Consider the following 22090-nt stretch of genomic DNA (forward strand, 5'->3'; position numbering starts at 1 on the left):
GATGCTACAGCAGCATCTCCATGAATTCATTAATACAGATTTGGACTCAACTGCAATTTCCCAGGTATAGATATGGTATCACTAATAGGTGACAATTCACTCTAGCCCTCCTTTTATGATGATATATGTAAATACATTTTGTGATATAGATGGTTTTTCTTTGCACAAGTGTCTATACACTTTTTAAGCCTAACCTAAAGAACTTGAATACAGTCACTACAATGGCTGTATACATATGATACAAAAAGGAATTTTTTTAACAATTAGGTTTGTTTGTATATACATATTGTCTTTAGTCTGTCCACGTGTCTTAAATATAAACATTGTAAATATGTGTGTTTTGGGTCATGGTCTTCTGTCTTCTATTGTGATTAATTTGTATGTGTGAAATTTTAATGTATATTTATGTATATATATGTTTGTCGCTTTTTACAGCCCTGACGAAGTTCCACAAGGCAAATGGAATGAAACGCGTTGGCTGTGCCTGTATTTGACAAAAACTGTTAAATAAAGAAGAAGATATACAATATACTATTCTTCCTTTGGACTCTAATTGTGTGCACCTTCCATCTTATGTTTTTGTATCACAGATTTGGACTCAGATTAGCATAAGTTATTGCCTAAATATGAGGGCAAAAGGAGGGTCTGTAGTTCTGAAATTCTGGACCCTGCTGTGATACCGGTACCGAGGTCCAACACTCGTGTCACAAAATATCATCGTACCACGACGAATTTGGTGTCTACCGACCGGTAATGATTAGGACATTATCCCCATGCATTTGCGTCTTGATTGAGTGATGCTGTCACCCTTAAATCGTGGTTTCCATCCTGAACCCTCGGACTCCATTTTGTGAACGGCATCCATCTTATGGCTTGCTCTCATATAAGTCAATCGATTAAGGCCGAGCTTGATCTGAAAGGACACGTCCACCTTAGCTGACTCCCCCATGACCTGGCCGAACTGACTCCGCCGCCTCCAGCCCAACCTGTTTGGGCAGCTCCTCGCCCAGTGGCTGAGTAAGATATCATCAAAGCACACATTGCCATAAACCATTCACTACATACAGACCATGTTTTCTGCACACATACACCTGTCCACGCTCCTTGTTTATGGCCAGTTTTACGATGAGGAGGTGCCCTGTTTTATTGGGGTTTCATCGATATCTGAATGTAATTCCAGGCTGGGCTGTGTCATCTAACACAAACTGGACATCTAAAATATGGGTTGGTCAACATGACTGTGCGTTTTGCTCTATTGTGTAAATATGTCTATGACCGTATTGTAAACTCAAGAATTCTTGCCTGAAGTGTAATACTATGTATAAAAGGAGAAGGCTAGTTCTGTAAAAACGAACAGTCTCCTGAGAACTTACGACCCGTGCTGTTGTACTTCTAGGACACATGTTACTTGGTTGCAGCCAATAAAACTCGATCTCTGACTTCACCTAGAAGACTCTTGGTTTCTGTGGTCCGGAACATGGAGAACTCAAAGGTCTTCGGGTGTTATCCCCTGGCACCACCGGGTTCCTAAAAACCCGGCACCTCAATCTCGAAGGCTTTATGACGATGCAAAACCTACAGGACGCCTATGCGCTCCTCCAGCTCCCACGCTTCGAGTACTTCCAAATCCGTCACTGGCTCACGGGCAGGGACATGTTGCCACAGGTCAGCCGTCACCTCACCCCCTTTGAAAAATGGCTCCATACCAAGAAGTCGGATAAGAAGGCGGTAACGGAACTGTATGCAATGCTATGCCCCTCACTGCCCTCCTCACGATCGGCGGGTCAGAAGAGATGAGAACGGGAATTAGGACGATCCCTCACTGATAGAGATTGGCAGGACATATACTACAGGGCACATCACACTGCCAAGAATGTCGCTAGCAAAGAATCGGCAGTCAAGATCACTTATTATCGGCATCTGACGCCAGTATGACTACATCAGGGCAACCCACGTTGCGACCCCATGTGCAGGAGGGGATGCGGTCAGCCAGGCACCTTGACCCACATACTGTGGTAATGTGTAGAGGTGCAAGAAATTTGGGAACAAGTACTTAGGGACATTGACAAGTATTTTGAAACCGAAATCCCTCGTTTCCCTGCTTATACACTGCTAGGCCTCCCCAACAAAATCACCTTCCCACTTAAATCCCCCAGAGGCAAACAAATGGGCTTAGCGATGGGGGCAGCAACACAACATATATTGTCACTATGGGGCTCCACGCGGAAACCCACACACACTGGGTGGCTTCACAAGCTTTGGTATACAATGGGTATGGAAAGAATACAGGCCTCCCTAACTCAGACGCAAGACAAATTCCTCGAAACTTGGCAACCCCTGGTAGATTTACTGGCCGATGAATTCAATGAGCTCACTTGTCCGAAATACATCAGAGTCCTACGACTGGCTGATGAATTCCGGAAACCTACCGGGAACTCCGCTTCCGACACCTCAGCTTGCTAGACTGGCACATAGTCCTTCTGCAATTGCTCACACCGGGGGGAGGGCTGAGGGGGCAAGGGGTAGGATGTTGGGGGGAGGGCAGGTTCAAGGGATGGGGGGTTTCACTGTTGGGGTTGTTTGGGACGAAGCCGTACCGCATCCAGTCCACACCCGCCCACATGGACACATTTCCTTACCCAGCCACTCAGGCTTCTTATGGGGGCGGGGGGCTGCGAGTCTGAATGGGGGCATGCCCCCCGACATGCATATTGTCTTCTTTGTTTGAAATACAATACACATGATTTAAACAAAAAAAAGTTATAATTTAGCCAGAAACAGTGGTCTGGATTTGAAAAAGGAATTGCAGAACTGTTTGGTTATGTATCATATTTCACCTCACATAACAGTAAGTCTCCGTTTGAACTCTTTAGATGAAAAAAAGCCAATTCAAAATTAGTTGTAGGATGGATGGATTGGAATAAAGGTTAGGTGAACGTCTCAGTTTTTTTAATACCTCGTACCTCCAGTGGCTTTTGTCACTTGATGCTCCCAGAGTTAGTAACTGCCACCAAATAACTCTTGCAAAAGGCCCTGAGTGGGGCCCTTGAGGTTCAACTGATTATTGCGCTTCTAGTCCTCCATTTTGCACGCATATCTGGAGATCACATTACTTCCACAGACTGTGTAAATACGCACAACTTTTACCACCCATTCCCTCATCAGACTTGGCCTCCTTCTTGTCCACTTAGATTCCCTGGTTACATTGAAAGACAGAGGTCTTGTGAGCTCTCAAGCGCTCACAAGATTTGGCAGCCATCTTAGATGGGTGTAGTCTATAAAGACCGCACCCATGCTACCAACCCTCGCTTGGCTTTCCTACCCTTTGAGCAAGAGGTTCTCAAAGGGTAACCTCTGCAACAATGAGATACAGAGCTTACCTCTTGAGTTGAGCATCCTGATTCCAGACATCTGATTCCTCAGCTCCAATCAAGCCTGTTGACAGTCTTCCACTTCGCACCTGAAAGAAAGGACACCGAACAGGAACTGCTATCTCCGTCTTAAATAACACAACTTAACAAGGTCAGTTCACTGTACCAGAATGTTTGAACTTAGCCTGAGAAGGATCTTCAACATGCCCAGTGTTTCCTATGGCATTTAATAGAGACACCTTGGGCTCTGAAAGATTGGAAGGCACCTATCATCTACTATGCTAGTAACGGAGACATCTCAAATGTGCAACAGTAATAACAAGAGAACTGTATACTCTAACAGCTTAGCAAGACTATTGTGGAGTGTTCATTTGTTTGTATTACTCTTTTGGTTAATCTATGCACTTCCCTTTCCACTGGGAATTAACTGCTGGCACTCGTAGAAGTAAATTGTGTGCCAAGGGTTAGTCACCGGGCGATTGGGAGGACCATCGTTGCTTCCTCAGGTGAGTGGACCATGACAAGTTGATGACCGTTGGAGAACTAAAGAACAAGAGAAGATGGTTGTGTGGAAATTTCCGTTTGATGGTACACATGTGAGAAAATTGAATGTGACTCTGGGGGACTAGATAAAAATTCAAACTCCAACAGGTGTTAAACCTGGTTCAAAATATACTGCACAAAGGAAAGTGATTACGCTGTTCAAGAATGCCATCAAAATGGAGGATGGAAGAATTTGGAATCTTAATAGAGTTGTTCTTTTGAAGGAGCAGGTTTCTGAATATATAGTTTCAAACAAAAAGTTTGGTGATCAAAACAAAAATCTTGATGATGGTGACAACTTTCTAATAAGAATACCTGTTCAGTTAGTAGTAAGAAGAGGGGATCTTCATGTGAGACAACTATAACATTTGGGGGCACTAAGCCAAAAAGATGTTGTTAGGTACCTAGCTATCAACATGACTATGTAAGAAATTGAATGTATGAGTAAGGTAATTTTCTTTTTGTTTAATATTTATTCGAAGAAACATGTTTACTTACATGATTATGAAAGATAGTTATTGTATTGCAATAATAATTGTATTCTGTTTAACATTTAATATATATCTGTTCTTATTTTTTACTCTTTATAACATTTATTTGATACAATATATTTTCAAAGTTTTTACTCTTAGTGTTATATTCTCAATATTTTGTATAAGGGGGAAAGGTGTGTGCTGTTTACATCACAGGTCCTGAGCCTCTGAGCACATTGTTGCCATGGTATTCTGGTTCTAAAACTGTTATGGATATTTGAAGGGTGGAACAAGGGGTTGGCTGGGAGCTGTGGAAGATGCAGCAGTAAACTCAGTGGGAATCTCTCTTATCGTAATATTTGCCTTTGTACTGTTTGACCCTAAGACTTTGGAAATTTACTGCGGCTTGGTGCCATTCTACAAAAGCAATCACCCGACATCTGGGCATCCAATGCATTTGCAAGCCATGCACTCAAGAATACTGTAGAATAGAATTAGTCCAGTGGGTTATCCTGGTGGGAGACACGAACCGTATCATCTTATACGCAGATACTGCACTCTTGTATTTGGCATGCTACCAGGTAGCCATCCCGAGCTGCTGCGTCAACTAGATAATGATTCAGAAAAGGGGGTGGTGATGGACAGAGTATCTGAATTAAACAGAACACTCATACCCAGTCAACAGATCAGGGCTTGATCCATCACCGTTTTTTAGCTCACTGCCCCATCCCAGCTCAGAACCTGGCTACATGCAAATTAGTCTGTCCCTGGCCCAGTGCATCATGGGAACAGGGCAGGCCAAACTACCAAGCCATTTCTTATACCGGGAAGGAAACAAGCTTCCGGGGACCAGTTTCTGGCATTACAGCCGTCTTCGGCCCGGCTTGCTTGAATCCTGATGGTGCATTGAGCAAGGGACTCACATCTGAGTATACCCTTCCACCCTTATGGTGGACAAAATGATTCAGAAAAGGGGGTGGTGATGGACAGAGTATCTGAATTAAACAGAACACTCATACCCAGGCAACAGATCAGGGCTTGATCCATCACCGTTTTTTAGCTCACTGCACCATCCCAGCTCAGAACCTGGCTATATGCAAATTAGTCTGTCCCTGGCCCAGTGCATCATGGGAACAGGGCAGACCAAACTACCAAGCCAATTCTTATACCGGGAAGGAAACAAGCTTCCGGGGACCGGTTTCTGGCATTACAGCAGTCTTCGGCCCGGCTTGCTTGAATCCTGATGGTGCAATGAGCAAGGGACTCACATCTGAGTATACCCTTCCACGCTTATGGTGGACAAAATGATTCAGAAAAGGGGGTGGTGATGGACAGAGTATCTGAAATAAACAGAACACTCATACCCAGTCAACAGATCAGGGCTTGACCCATCACCGTTTTTTAGCTCACTGCACCATCCCAGCTCAGAACTTGGCTATATGCACATTAGTCTGTCCCTGGCCCAGTGCATCATGGGAACAGGGCAGACCAAACTACCAAGCCAATTCTTATACCGGGAAGGAAACAAGCTTCCGGGGACCGGTTTCTGGCATTACAGCCGTCTTCGGCCCGGTTTGCTTGAATCCTGATGGTGCAATGAGCAAGGGACTCACATCTGAGTATACCCTTCCATGCTTATGGTGGACAAAATGATTGAGAAAAGGGGGTGGTGATGGACAGAGTATCTGAATTAAACAGAACACTCATACCCAGTCAACAGATCAAGGCTTGATCCATCACTGTTTTTAGCTCACTGCACCATCCTAGCTCTGAACGTGGCTATATGCAAATTAGTCTGTCCCTGGCCCAGTGCATCATGGGAACAGGGCAGACCAAACTACCAAGCCAATTCTTATACCGGGAAGGAAACAAGCTTCCGGGGACCGGTTTCTGGCATTACAGCCGTCTTCGGCCCGGCTTGCTTGAATCCTGATGGTGCAATGAGCAAGGGACTCACATCTGAGTATACCCTTCCACGCTTATGGTGGACAAAATGATTCAGAAAAGGGGGTGGTGATAGACAGAGTATCTGAATTAAACAGAACACTCATACCCAGTCAACAGATCAGAGCTTGATCCATCACCGTTTTTTAGCTCACTGCACCATCCCAGCTCAGAACCTGGCTATATGCAAATTAGTCTGTCCCTGACCCAGTGCATCATGGGAACAGAGCAGACCAAACTACCAAGCTAATTCTTATACCGGGAAGGAAACCAGCTTCCGGTGACCGGTTTCTGGCATTACAGCCGTCTTCGGCCTGGCTTGCTTGAATCCTGATGGTGCAATGAGCAAGGGACTCACATCTGAGTATACCCTTCCACGCTTATGGTGGACAAAATGATTCAGAAAAGGGGGTGGTGATGGACAGAGTATCTGAATTAAACAGAACACTCATACCCAGTCAACAGATCAGGGCTTGATCCATCACCGTTTTTTAGCTCACTGCACCATCCCAGCTCAGAACCTGGCTATATGCAAATTAGTCTGTCCCTGGCCCAGTGCATCATGGGAACAGGGCAGACCAAACTACCAAGCCAATTCTTATACCGGGAAGGAAACAAGCTTCCGGGGACCGGTTTCTGGCATTACAGCCGTCTTCGGCCCGGCTTGCTTGAATCCTGATGGTGCAATGAGCAAGGGACTTGCATCTGAGTATACCCTTCCACGCTTATGGTGGACAAAATGATTCAGAAAAGGGGGTGGTGATGGACAGAGTATCTGAATTAAACAGAACACTCATACCCAGTCAACAGATCAGGGCTTGATCCATCACCGTTTTTTAGCTCACTGCACCATCCCAGCTCCGAACCTGGCTATATGCTAATTAGTCTGTCCCTGGCCCAGTGCATCATGGGAACAGGGCAGACCAAACTACCAAGCCAATTCTTATACCGGGAAGGAAACAAGCTTCCGGGGACCGGTTTCTGGCATTACAGCCGTCTTCGGCCCGGCTTGCTTGAATCCTGATGGTGCAATGAGCAAGGGACTCACATCTGAGTATACCCTTCCACGCTTAGGGTGGATAAAATGATTCAGAAAAGGGGGTGGTGATGGACAGAGTATCTGAATTAAACAGAACACTCATACCCAGTCAACAGATCAGGGCTTGATCCATCACCGTTTTTTAGCTCACTGCACCATCCCAGCTCAGAACCTGGATATATGCAAATTAGTCTGTCCCTGGCCCAGTGCATCATGGGAACAGGGCAGACCAAACTACCAAGCCAATTCTTATACCGGGAAGGAAATAAGCTTCCGGGGACCGGTTTCTGGCATTACAGCCGTCTTCGGCCCGGCTTGCTTGAATCCTGATGGTGCAATGGGCAAGGGACTCACATCTGAGTATACCCTTCCACGCTTATGGTGGACAAAATGATTCAGAAAAGGGGGTGGTGATGGACAGAGTATCTGAATTAAACAGAACACTCATACCCAGTCAACAGATCAGGGCTTGATCCATCACCGTTTTTTAGCTCACTGCACCATCCCAGCTCAGAACCTGGCTATATGCAAATTAGTCTGTCCCTGGCCGCGTGCATCATGGGAACAGGGCAGACCAAACTACCAAGCCAATTCTTATACCGGGAAGGAAACAAGCTTCTGGGGACCGGTTTCTGGCATTACAGCCGTCTTCGGCCTGGCTTGCTTGAATCCTGATGGTGCAATGAGCAAGGGACTCACATCTGAGTATACCCTTCCACGCTTATGGTGGACAAAATGATTCAGAAAAGGGGGTGGTGATGGACAGAGTATCTGAATTAAACAGAACACTCATACCCAGTCAACAGATCAGGGCTTGATCCATCACCGTTTTTTAGCTCACTGCACCATCCCAGCTCAGAGCCTGGCTAAATGCAAATTAGTCTGTCCCTGGCCCAGTGCATCATGGGAACAGGGCAAACCAAACTACCAAGCCAATTCTTATACCGGGAAGGAAACAAGCTTCCGGGGACCGGTTTCTGGCATTACAGCCGTCTTCGGCCTGGCTTGCTTGAATCCTGATGGTGCAATGAGCAAGGGACTCACATCTGAGTATACCCTTCCACGCTTATGGTGGACAAAATGATTCAGAAAAGGGGGTGGTGATGGACAGAGTATCTGAATTAAACAGAACACTCATACCCAGTCAACAGATCAGGGCTTGATCCATCACCGTTTTTTAGCTCACTGCACCATCCCAGCTCAGAGCCTGGCTAAATGCAAATTAGTCTGTCCCTGGCCCAGTGCATCATGGGAACAGGGCAGACCAAACTACCAAGCCAATTCTTATACCGGGAAGGAAACAAGCTTCCGGGGACCGGTTTCTGGCATTACAGCCGTCTTCGGCCCGGCTTGCTTGAATCCTGATGGTGCAATGAGCAAGGGACTCACATCTGAGTATACCCTTCCACGCTTATGGTGGACAAAATGATTCAGAAAAGGGGGTGGTGATGGACAGAGTATCTGAATTAAACAGAACACTCATACCCAGTCAACAGATCAGGGCTTGATCCATCACCGTTTTTTAGCTGACTGCACCATCCCAGCTCAGAACCTGGCTATATGCAAATTAGTCTGTCCCTGGCCCAGTGCATCATGGGAACAGGGCAGACCAAAGTACCAAGCCAATTCTTATAGCGGGAAGGAAACAAGCTTCCGGGGACCGGTTTCTGGCATTACAGCCGTCTTCGGCCCGGCTTGCTTGAATCCTGATGGTGCAATGAGCAAGGGACTCACATCTGAGTATACCCTTCCACGCTTATGGTGGACAAAATGATTCAGAAAAGGGGGTGGTGATGGACAGAGTATCTGAATTAAACAGAACACTCATACCCAGTCAACAGATCAGGGCTTGATCCATCACCGTTTTTTAGCTCATTGCACCATCCCAGCTCAGAACCTGGCTATATGCAAATTAGTCTGTCCCTGGCCCAGTGCATCATGGGAACAGGGCAGACCAAACTACCAAGCCAATTCTTATACCGGGAAGGAAACAAGCTTCCGGGGACCGGTTTCTGGCATTACAGCCGTCTTCGGCCCGGCTTGCTTGAATCCTGATGGTGCAATGAGCAAGGGACTCACATCTGAGTATACCCTTCCACGCTTATGGTGGACAAAATGATTCAGAAAAGGGGGTGGTGATGGACAGAGTATCTGAATTAAACAGAACACTCATACCCAGTCAACAGATCAGGGCTTGATCCATCACCGTTTTTTAGCTCACTGCACCATCCCAGTTCAGAACCTGGATATATGCAAATTAGTCTGTCCCTGGCCCAGTGCATCATGGGAACAGGGCAGACCAAACTACCAAGCCAATTCTTATACCGGGAAGGAAACAAGCTTCCGGGGACCGGTTTCTGGCATTACAGCCGTCTTCGGCCTGGCTTGCTTGAATCCTGATGGTGCAATGAGCAAGGGACTCACATCTGAGTATACCCTTCCACGCTTATGGTGGACAAAATGATTCAGAAAAGGGGGTGGTGATGGACAGAGTATCTGAATTAATCAGAACACTCATACCCAGTCAACAGATCAGGGCTTGATCCATCACCGTTTTTTAGCTCACTGCACCATCCCAGCTCAGAACCTGGCTATATGCAAATTAGTCTGTCCCTGGCCCAGTGCATCATGGGAACAGGGCAGACCAAACTACCAAGCCAATTCTTATACCGGGAAGGAAACAAGCTTCCGGGGACCGGTTTCTGGCATTACAGCCGTCTTCGGCCCGGCTTGCTTGAATCCTGATGGTGCAATGAGCAAGGGACTAACATCTGAGTATACCCTTCCACGCTTATGGTGGACAAAATGATTCAGAAAAGGGGGTGGTGATGGACAGAGTATCTGAATTAAACAGAACACTCATACCCAGTCAACAGATCAGGGCTTGATCCATCACCGTTTTTTAGCTCACTGCACCATCCCAGCTCCGAACCTGGCTATATGCTAATTAGTCTGTCCCTGGCCCAGTGCATCATGGGAACAGGGCAGACCAAACTACCAAGCCAATTCTTATACCGGGAAGGAAACAAGCTTCCGGGGACCGGTTTCTGGCATTACAGCCGTCTTCGGCCCGGCTTGCTTGAATCCTGATGGTGCAATGAGCAAGGGACTCACATCTGAGTATACCCTTCCACGCTTAGGGTGGATAAAATGATTCAGAAAAGGGGGTGGTGATGGACAGAGTATCTGAATTAAACAGAACACTCATACCCAGTCAACAGATCAGGGCTTGATCCATCACCGTTTTTTAGCTGACTGCACCATCCCAGCTCAGAACCTGGCTATATGCAAATTAGTCTGTCCCTGGCCCAGTGCATCATGGGAACAGGGCAGACCAAAGTACCAAGCCAATTCTTATAGCGGGAAGGAAACAAGCTTCCGGGGACCGGTTTCTGGCATTACAGCCGTCTTCGGCCCGGCTTGCTTGAATCCTGATGGTGCAATGAGCAAGGGACTCACATCTGAGTATACCCTTCCACGCTTATGGTGGACAAAATGATTCAGAAAAGGGGGTGGTGATGGACAGAGTATCTGAATTAAACAGAACACTCATACCCAGTCAACAGATCAGGGCTTGATCCATCACCGTTTTTTAGCTCATTGCACCATCCCAGCTCAGAACCTGGCTATATGCAAATTAGTCTGTCCCTGGCCCAGTGCATCATGGGAACAGGGCAGACCAAACTACCAAGCCAATTCTTATACCGGGAAGGAAACAAGCTTCCGGGGACCGGTTTCTGGCATTACAGCCGTCTTCGGCCCGGCTTGCTTGAATCCTGATGGTGCAATGAGCAAGGGACTCACATCTGAGTATACCCTTCCACGCTTATGGTGGACAAAATGATTCAGAAAAGGGGGTGGTGATGGACAGAGTATCTGAATTAAACAGAACACTCATACCCAGTCAACAGATCAGGGCTTGATCCATCACCGTTTTTTAGCTCACTGCACCATCCCAGTTCAGAACCTGGATATATGCAAATTAGTCTGTCCCTGGCCCAGTGCATCATGGGAACAGGGCAGACCAAACTACCAAGCCAATTCTTATACCGGGAAGGAAATAAGCTTCCGGGGACCGGTTTCTGGCATTACAGCCGTCTTCGGCCCGGCTTGCTTGAATCCTGATGGTGCAATGAGCAAGGGACTCACATCTGAGTATACCCTTCCACGCTTATGGTGGACAAAATGATTCAGAAAAGGGGGTGGTGATGGACAGAGTATCTGAAATAAACAGAACACTCATACCCAGTCAACAGATCAGGGCTTGATCCATCACCGTTTTTTAGCTCACTGCACCATCCCAGCTCAGAACTTGGCTATATGCAAATTAGTCTTCCCTGGCCCAGTGCATCATGGGAACAGGGCAGACCAAACTACCAAGCCAATTCTTATACCGGGAAGGAAACAAGCTTCCGGGGACCGGTTTCTGGCATTACAGCCGTCTTCGGCCCGGCTTGCTTGAATCCTGATGGTGCAATGAGCAAGGGACTCACATCTGAGTATACCCTTCCACGCTTATGGTGGACAAAATGATTCAGAAAAGGGGGTGGTGATGGACAGAGTATCTGAATTAAACAGAACACTCATACCCAGTCAACAGATCAGGGCTTGATCCATCACGGTTTTTTAGCTCACTGCACCATCCCAGCTCAGAACCTGGCTATATGCAAATTAGTCTGTCCCTGGCCGCGTGCATCATGGGAACAGGGCAGACCAAACTACCAAGCCAATTCTTATACCGGGAAGGAAACAAGCTTCCGGGGACCGGTTTCTGGCATTACAGCCGTCTTCGGCCTGGCTTGCTTGAATCCTGATGGTGCAATGAGCAAGGGACTCACATCTGAGTATACCCTTCCACGCTTATGGTGGACAAAATGATTCAGAAAAGGGGGTGGTGATGGACAGAGTATCTGAATTAAACAGAACACTCATACCCAGTCAACAGATCAGGGCTTGATCCATCACCGTTTTTTAGCTCACTGCACCATCCCAGCTCCGAACCTGGCTATATGCTAATTAGTCTGTCCCTGGCCCAGTGCATCATGGGAACAGGGCAGACCAAACTACCAAGCCAATTCTTATACCGGGAAGGAAACAAGCTTCCGGGGACCGGTTTCTGGCATTACAGCCGTCTTCGGCCCGGCTTGCTTGAATCCTGATGGTGCAATGAGCAAGGGACTCACATCTGAGTATACCCTTCCACGCTTAGGGTGGATAAAATGATTCAGAAAAGGGGGTGGTGATAGACAGAGTATCTGAATTAAACAGAACACTCATACCCAGTCAACAGATCAGGGCTTGATCCATCACCGTTTTTTAGCTGACTGCACCATCCCAGCTCAGAACCTGGCTATATGCAAATTAGTCTGTCCCTGGCCCAGTGCATCATGGGAACAGGGCAGACCAAAGTACCAAGCCAATTCTTATAGCGGGAAGGAAACAAGCTTCCGGGGACCGGTTTCTGGTATTACAGCCGTCTTCGGCCCGGCTTGCTTGAATCCTGATGGTGCAATGAGCAAGGGACTCACATCTGAGTATACCCTTCCACGCTTATGGTGGACAAAATGATTCAGAAAAGGGGGTGGTGATGGACAGAGTATCTGAATTAAACAGAACACTCATACCCAGTCAACAGATCAGGGCTTGATCCATCACCGTTTTTTAGCTCATTGCACCATCCCAGCTCAGAACCTGGCTATATGCAAATTAGTCTGTCCCTGGCCCAGTGCATCATGGGAACAGGGCAGACCAAACTACCAAGCCAATTCTTATACCGGGAAGGAAACAAGCTTCCGGGGACCGGTTTCTGGCATTACAGCCGTCTTCGGCCCGGCTTGCTTGAATCCTGATGGTGCAATGAGCAAGGGACTCACATCTGAGTATACCCTTCCACGCTTATGGTGGACAAAATGATTCAGAAAAGGGGGTGGTGATGGACAGAGTATCTGAATTAAACAGAACACTCATACCCAGTCAACAGATTAGGGCTTGATCCATCACCGTTTTTTAGCTCAATGCACCATCCCAGTTCAGAACCTGGATATATGCAAATTAGTCTGTCCCTGGCCCAGTGCATCATGGGAACAGGGCAGACCAAACTACCAAGCCAATTCTTATACCGGGAAGGAAATAAGCTTCCGGGGACCGGTTTCTGGCATTACAGCCGTCTTCGGCCCGGCTTGCTTGAATCCTGATGGTGCAATGAGCAAGGGACTCACATCTGAGTATACCCTTCCACGCTTATGGTGGACAAAATGATTCAGAAAAGGGGGTGGTGATGGACAGAGTATCTGAAATAAACAGAACACTCATACCCAGTCAACAGATCAGGGCTTGATCCATCACCGTTTTATAGCTCACTGCACCATCCCAGCTCAGAACTTGGCTATATGCAAATTAGTCTGTCCCTGGCCCAGTGCATCATGGGAACAGGGCAGACCAAACTACCAAGCCAATTCTTATACCGGGAAGGAAACAAGCTTCCGGGGACCGGTTTCTGGCATTACAGCCGTCTTCGGCCCGGCTTGCTTGAATCCTGATGGTGCAATGAGCAAGGGACTCACATCTGAGTATACCCTTCCACGCTTATGGTGGACAAAATGATTCAGAAAAGGGGGTGGTGATGGACAGAGTATCTGAATTAAACAGAACACTCATACCCAGTCAACAGATCAGGGCTTGATCCATCACGTTTTTTTAGCTCACTGCACCATCCCAGCTCAGAACCTGGCTATATGCAAATTAGTCTGTCCCTGGCCGCGTGCATCATGGGAACAGGGCAGACCAAACTACCAAGCCAATTCTTATACCGGGAAGGAAACAAGCTTCCGGGGACCGGTTTCTGGCATTACAGCCGTCTTCGGCCTGGCTTGCTTGAATCCTGATGGTGCAATGAGCAAGGGACTCACATCTGAGTATACCCTTCCACGCTTATGGTGGACAAAATGATTCAGAAAAGGGGGTGGTGATGGACAGAGTATCTGAATTAAACAGAACACTCATACCCAGTCAACAGATCAGGGCTTGATCCATCACCGTTTTTTAGCTCACTGCACCATCCCAGCTCAGAGCCTGGCTAATTGCAAATTAGTCTGTCCCTGGCCCAGTGCATCATGGGAACAGGGCAGACCAAACTACCAAGCCAATTCTTATACCGGGAAGGAAACAAGCTTCCGGGGACCGGTTTCTGGCATTACAGCCGTCTTCGGCCTGGCTTGCTTGAATCCTGATGGTGCAATGAGCAAGGGACTCACATCTGAGTATACCCTTCCACGCTTATGGTGGACAAAATGATTCAGAAAAGGGGGTGGTGATGGACAGAGTATCTGAATTAAACAGAACACTCATACCCAGTCAACAGATCAGGGCTTGATCCATCACCGTTTTTTAGCTCACTGCACCATCCCAGCTCAGAGCCTGGCTAAATGCAAATTAGTCTGTCCCTGGCCCAGTGCATCATGGGAACAGGGCAGACCAAACTACCAAGCCAATTCTTATACCGGGAAGGAAACAAGCTTCCGGGGACCGGTTTCTGGCATTACAGCCGTCTTCGGCCCGGCTTGCTTGAATCCTGATGGTGCAATGAGCAAGGGACTCACATCTGAGTATACCCTTCCACGCTTATGGTGGACAAAATGATTCAGAAAAGGGGGTGGTGATGGACAGAGTATCTGAATTAAACAGAACACTCATACCCAGTCAACAGATCAGGGCTTGATCTATCACCGTTTTTTAGCTCACTGCACCATCCCAGCTCAGAACCTGGCTATATACAAATTAGTCTGTCCCTGGCCCAGTGCATCATGGGAACAGCGCAGACCAAACTACCAAGCCAATTCTTATACCGGGAAGGAAACAAGCTTCCGGGGACCGGTTTCTGGCATTACAGCCGTCTTCGGCCCGGCTTGCTTGAATCCTGATGGTGCAATGAGCAAGGGACTCACATCTGAGTATACCCTTCCACTCTTATGGTGGACAAAATGATTCAGAAAAGGGGGTGGTGATGGACCGAGTATCTGGATTAAACAGAACACTCATACCCAGTCAACAGATCAGGGCTTGATCCATCACCGTTTTTTAGCTCACTGCACCATCCCAGCTCAGAACCTGGCTATATGCAAATTAGTCTGTCCCTGGCCCAGTGCATCTTGGGAACAGGGCAGACCAAACTACCAAGCCAATTCTTATACCAGGAAGGAAACAAGCTTCCGGGGACCGGTTTCTGGCATTACAGCCGTCTTCAGCCCGGCTTGCTTGAATCCTGATGGTGCAATGAGCAAGGGACTCACATCTGAGTATACCCTTCCACGCTTATGGTGGACAAAATGATTCAGAAAAGGGGGTGGTGATGGACAGAGTATCTGAATTAAACAGAACACTCATACCCAGTCAACAGATCAGGGCTTGATCCATCACCGTTTTTTAGCTCACTGCACCATCCCAGCTCAGAACCTGGATATATGCAAATTAGTCTGTCCCTGGCCCAGTGCATCATGGGAACAGGGCAGACCAAACTACCAAGCCAATTCTTATACCGGGAAGGAAATAAGCTTCCGGGGACCGGTTTCTGGCATTACAGCCGTCTTCGGCCCGGCTTGCTTGAATCCTGATGGTGCAATGAGCAAGGGACTCACATCTGAGTATACCCTTCCACGCTTATGGTGGACAAAATGATTCAGAAAAGGGGGTGGTGATGGACAGAGTATCTGAAATAAACAGAACACTCATACCCAGTCAACAGATCAGGGCTTGATCCATCACCGTTTTTTAGCTCACTGCACCATCCCAGCTCAGAACTTGGCTATATGCAAATTAGTCTGTCCCTGGCCCAGTGCATCATGGGAACAGGGCAGACCAAACTACCAAGCCAATTCTTATACCGGGAAGGAAACAAGCTTCCGGGGACCGGTTTCTGGCATTACAGCCGTCTTCGGCCCGGCTTCCTTGAATCCTGATGGTGCAATGAGCAAGGGACTCACATCTGAGTATACCCTTCCACGCTTATGGTGGACAAAATGATTCAGAAAAGGGGGTGGTGATGGACAGAGTATCTGAATTAAACAGAACACTCATACCCAGTCAACAGATCAGGGCTTGATCCATCACCGTTTTTTAGCTCACTGCACCATCCCAGCTCAGAACCTGGCTATATGCAAATTAGTCTGTCCCTGGCCGCGTGCATCATGGGAACAGGGCAGACCCAACTACCAAGCCAATTCTTATACCGGGAAGGAAACAAGCTTCCGGGGACCGGTTTCTGGCATTACAGCCGTCTTCGGCCTGGCTTGCTTGAATCCTGATGGTGCAATGAGCAAGGGACTCACATCTGAGTATACCCTTCCACGCTTATGGTGGACAAAATGATTCAGAAAAGGGGGTGGTGATGGACAGAGTATCTGAATTAAACAGAACACTCATACCCAGTCAACAGATCAGGGCTTGATCCATCACCGTTTTTTAGCTCACTGCACCATCCCAGCTCAGAGCCTGGCTAAATGCAAATTAGTCTGTCCCTGGCCCAGTGCATCATGGGAACAGGGCAGACCAAACTACCAAGCCAATTCTTATACTGGGAAGGAAACAAGCTTCCGGGGACCGGTTTCTGGCATTACAGCCGTCTTCGGCCTGGCTTGCTTGAATCCTGATGGTGCAATGAGCAAGGGACTCACATCTGAGTATACCCTTCCACGCTTATGGTGGACAAAATGATTCAGAAAAGGGGGTGGTGATGGACAGAGTATCTGAATTAAACAGAACACTCATACCCAGTCAACAGATCAGGGCTTGATCCATCACCGTTTTTTAGCTCACTGCACCATCCCAGCTCAGAACCTGGCTAAATGCAAATTAGTCTGTCCCTGGCCCAGTGCATCAGGGGAACAGGGCAGACCAAACTACCAAGCCAATTCTTATACCGGGAAGGAAACAAGCTTCCGGGGACCGGTTTCTGGCATTACAGCCGTCTTCGGCCCGGCTTGCTTGAATCCTGATGGTGCAATGAGCAAGGGACTTACATCTGAGTATACCCTTCCACGCTTATGGTGGACAAAATGATTCAGAAAAGGGGGTGGTGATGGACAGAGTATCTGAATTAAACAGAACACTCATACCCAGTCAACAGATCAGGGCTTCATCCATCACCGTTTTTTAGCTCACTGCACCATCCCAGCTCAGAACCTGGCTATATACAAATTAGTCTGTCCCTGGCCCAGTGCATCATGGGAACAGCGCAGACCAAACTACCAAGCCAATTCTTATACCGGGAAGGAAACAAGCTTCCGGGGACCGGTTTCTGGCATGACAGCCGTCTTCGGCCCGGCTTGCTTGAATCCTGATGGTGCAATGAGCAAGGGACTCACATCTGAGTATACCCTTCCACTCTTATGGTGGACAAAATGATTCAGAAAAGGGGGTGGTGATGGACCGAGTATCTGGATTAAACAGAACACTCATACCCAGTCAACAGATCAGGGCTTGATCCATCACCGTTTTTTAGCTCACTGCACCATCCCAGCTCAGAACCTGGCTATATGCAAATTAGTCTGTCCCTGGCCCAGTGCATCTTGGGAACAGGGCAGACCAAACTACCAAGCCAATTCTTATACCAGGAAGGAAACAAGCTTCCGGGGACCGGTTTCTGGCATTACAGCCGTCTTCAGCCCGGCTTGCTTGAATCCTGATGGTGCAATGAGCAAGGGACTCACATCTGAGTATACCCTTCCACGCTTATGGTGGACAAAAGGATTCAGAAAAGGGGGTGGTGATGGACAGAGTATCTGAATTAAACAGAACACTCATACCCAGTCAACAGATCAGGGCTTGATCCATCACCGTTTTTTAGCTCACTGCACCATCCCAGCTCAGAACCTGGCTATATGCAAATTAGTCTGTCCCTGGCCCAGTGCATCATGGGAACAGGGCAGACCAAACTACCAAGCCAATTCTTATACCGGGAAGGAAACAAGCTTCCGGGGACCGGTTTCTGGCAATACAGCCGTCTTCGGCCCGGCTTGTTTGAATCCTGATGGTGCAATGAGCAAGGGACTCACATCTGAGTATACCCTTCCACGTTTATGGTGGACAAAATGATTCAGAAAAGGGGGTGGTGATGGACAGAGTATCTGAATTAAACAGAACACTCATACCCAGTCAACAGATCAGGGCTTGATCCATCACCGTTTTTTAGCTCACTGCACCATCCCAGCTCAGAGCCTGGCTAAATGCAAATTAGTCTGTCCCTGGCCCAGTGCATCATGGGAACAGGGCAGACCAAACTACCAAGCCAATTCTTATACCGGGAAGGAAACAAGCTTCCGGGGACCGGTTTCTGGCATTACAGCCGTCTTCGGCCTGGCTTGCTTGAATCCTGATGGTGCAATGAGCAAGGGACTCACATCTGAGTATACCCTTCCACGCTTATGGTGGACAAAATGATTCAGAAAAGGGGGTGGTGATGGACAGAGTATCTGAATTAAACAGAACACTCATACCCAGTCAACAGATCAGAGCTTGATCCATCACCGTTTTTTAGCTCACTGCACCATCCCAGCTCAGAACCTGGCTATATGCAAATTAGTCTGTCCCTGACCCAGTGCATCATGGGAACAGGGCAGACCAAACTACCAAGCTAATTCTTATACCGGGAAGGAAACCAGCTTCCGGTGACCGGTTTCTGGCATTACAGCCGTCTTCGGCCTGGCTTGCTTGAATCCTGATGGTGCAATGAGCAAGGGACTCACATCTGAGTATACCCTTCCACGCTTATGGTGGACAAAATGATTCAGAAAAGGGGGTGGTGATGGACAGAGTATCTGAATTAAACAGAACACTCATACCCAGTCAACAGATCAGGGCTTGATCCATCACCGTTTTTTAGCTCACTGCACCATCCCAGCTCAGAACCTGGCTATATGCAAATTAGTCTGTCCCTGGCCCAGTGCATCATGGGAACAGGGCAGACCAAACTACCAAGCCAATTCTTATACCGGGAAGGAAACAAGCTTCCGGGGACCGGTTTCTGGCATTACAGCCGTCTTCGGCCCGGCTTGCTTGAATCCTGATGGTGCAATGAGCAAGGGACTCGCATCTGAGTATACCCTTCCACGCTTATGGTGGACAAAATGATTCAGAAAAGGGGGTGGTGATGGACAGAGTATCTGAATTAAACAGAACACTCATACCCAGTCAACAGATCAGGGCTTGATCCATCACCGTTTTTTAGCTCTCTGCACCATCCCAGCTCCGAACCTGGCTATATGCTAATTAGTCTGTCCCTGGCCCAGTGCATCATGGGAACAGGGCAGACCAAACTACCAAGCCAATTCTTATACCGAGAAGGAAACAAGCTTCCGGGGACCGGTTTCTGGCATTACAGCCGTCTTCGGCCCGGCTTGCTTGAATCCTGATGGTGCAATGAGCAAGGGACTCACATCTGAGTATACCCTTCCACGCTTAGGGTGGATAAAATGATTCAGAAAAGGGGGTGGTGATGGACAGAGTATCTGAATTAAACAGAACACTCATACCCAGTCAACAGATCAGGGCTTGATCCATCACCGTTTTTTAGCAGACTGCACCATCCCAGCTCAGAACCTGGCTATATGCAAATTAGTCTGTCCCTGGCCCAGTGCATCATGGGAACAGGGCAGACCAAAGTACCAAGCCAATTCTTATAGCGGGAAGGAAACAAGCTTCCGGGGACCGGTTTCTGGTATTACAGCCGTCTTCGGCCCGGCTTGCTTGAATCCTGATGGTGCAATGAGCAAGGGACTCACATCTGAGTATACCCTTCCACGCTTATGGTGGACAAAATGATTCAGAAAAGGGGAGGTGATGGACAGAGTATCTGAATTAAACAGAACACTCATACCCAGTCAACAGATCAGGGCTTGATCCATCACTGTTTTTTAGCTCATTGCACCATCCCAGCTCAGAACCTGGCTATATGCAAATTAGTCTGTCCCTGGCCCAGTGCATCATGGGAACAGGGCAGACCAAACTACCAAGCCAATTCTTATACCGGGAAGGAAACAAGCTTCCGGGGACCGGTTTCTGGCATTACAGCCGTCTTCGGCCCGGCTTGCTTGAATCCTGATGGTGCAATGAGCAAGGGACTCACATCTGAGTATACCCTTCCACGCTTATGGTGGACAAAATGATTCAGAAAAGGGGGTGGTGATGGACAGAGTATCTGAATTAAACAGAACACTCATACCCAGTCAACAGATCAGGGCTTGATCCATCACCGTTTTTTAGCTCACTGCACCATCCCAGCTCAGAACCTGGATATATGCAAATTAGTCTGTCCCTGGCCCAGTGCATCATGGGAACAGGGCAGACCAAACTACCAAGCCAATTCTTATACCGGGAAGGAAATAAGCTTCCGGGGACCGGTTTCTGGCATTACAGCCGTCTTCGGCCCGGCTTGCTTGAATCCTGATGGTGCAATGAGCAAGGGACTCACATCTGAGTATACCCTTCCACGCTTATGGTGGACAAAATGATTCAGAAAAGGGGGTGGTGATGGACAGAGTATCTGAAATAAACAGAACACTCATACCCAGTCAACAGATCAGGGCTTGATCCATCACCGTTTTTCAGCTCACTGCACCATCCCAGCTCAGAACTTGGCTATATGCAAATTAGTCTGTCCCTGGCCCAGTGCATCATGGGAACAGGGCAGACCAAACTACCAAGCCAATTCTTATACCGGGAAGGAAACAAGCTTCCGGGGACCGGTTTCTGGCATTACAGCCGTCTTCGGCCCGGCTTGCTTGAATCCTGATGGTGCAATGAGCAAGGAACTCGCATCTGAGTATACCCTTCCACGCTTATGGTGGACAAAATGATTCAGAAAAGGGGGTGGTGATGGACAGAGTATCTGAATTAAACAGAACACTCATACCCAGTCAACAGATCAGGGCTTGATCCATCACCGTTTTTTAGTTTACTGCACCATCCCAGCTCAGAACCTGGCTATATGCAAATTAGTCTGTCCCTGGCCGCGTGCATCATGGGAACAGGGCAGACCAAACTACCAAGCCAATTCTTACACCGGGAAGGAAACAAGCTTCCGGGGACCGGTTTCTGGCATTACAGCCGTCTTCGGCCTGGCTTGCTTGAATCCTGATGGTGCAATGAGCAAGGGACTCACATCTGAGTATACCCTTCCACGCTTATGGTGGACAAAATGATTCAGAAAAGGGGGTGGTGATGGACAGAGTATCTGAATTAAACAGAACACTCATACCCAGTCAACAGATCAGGGCTTGATCCATCACCGTTTTTTAGCTCACTGCACCATCCCAGCTCAGAGCCTGGCTAAATGCAAATTAGTCTGTCCCTGGCCCAGTGCATCATGGGAACAGGGCAGACCAAACTACCAAGCCAATTCTTATACCGGGAAGGAAACAAGCTTCCGGGGACCGGTTTCTGGCATTACAGCCGTCTTCGGCCTGGCTTGCTTGAATCCTGATGGTGCAATGAGCAAGGGACTCACATCTGAGTATACCCTTCCACGCTTATGGTGGACAAAATGATTCAGAAAAGGGGGTGGTGATGGACAGAGTATCTGAATTAAACAGAACACTCATACCCAGTCAACAGATCAGGGCTTGATCCATCACCGTTTTTTAGCTCACTGCACCATCCCAGCTCAGAGCCTGGCTAAATGCAAATTAGTCTGTCCCTGGCCCAGTGCATCATGGGAACAGGGCAGACCA

The sequence above is a fragment of the Lissotriton vulgaris genome, chromosome 1_1 (genome assembly GCF_964263255.1).
Source record: "Lissotriton vulgaris chromosome 1_1, aLisVul1.2, whole genome shotgun sequence".
NCBI lineage: Eukaryota > Metazoa > Chordata > Amphibia > Caudata > Salamandridae > Lissotriton > Lissotriton vulgaris.